Below are 242 nucleotides of genomic sequence, written 5' to 3'. Positions count from 1 at the left end.
GGTCTTCTTCTCACATGTCCAAACCACCTGAGACGCGATTCAACCATCTTTTCCACAATAGGTGCTACTCCAACTCTCTCCCTTATATCTTCATTCCTTATTTTATCCAATCGCGTATGACCACTCATCCATCTCAACATCTTCATCTCTGCCACACTCATCTTATGTTCGTGCTCCCCTTTAGCCGCCCAACACTCCGTACCATACAGCATAGCCGGTCTTATAGCGGTGCGATAGAATTT

Source organism: Arachis duranensis, chromosome 10, assembly GCF_000817695.3.
Source record: "Arachis duranensis cultivar V14167 chromosome 10, aradu.V14167.gnm2.J7QH, whole genome shotgun sequence".
Taxonomy (NCBI): domain Eukaryota; kingdom Viridiplantae; phylum Streptophyta; class Magnoliopsida; order Fabales; family Fabaceae; genus Arachis; species Arachis duranensis.
The sequence above is the reverse complement of the archived record's forward strand: the minus strand, read 5'-3'. Positions refer to the sequence as shown.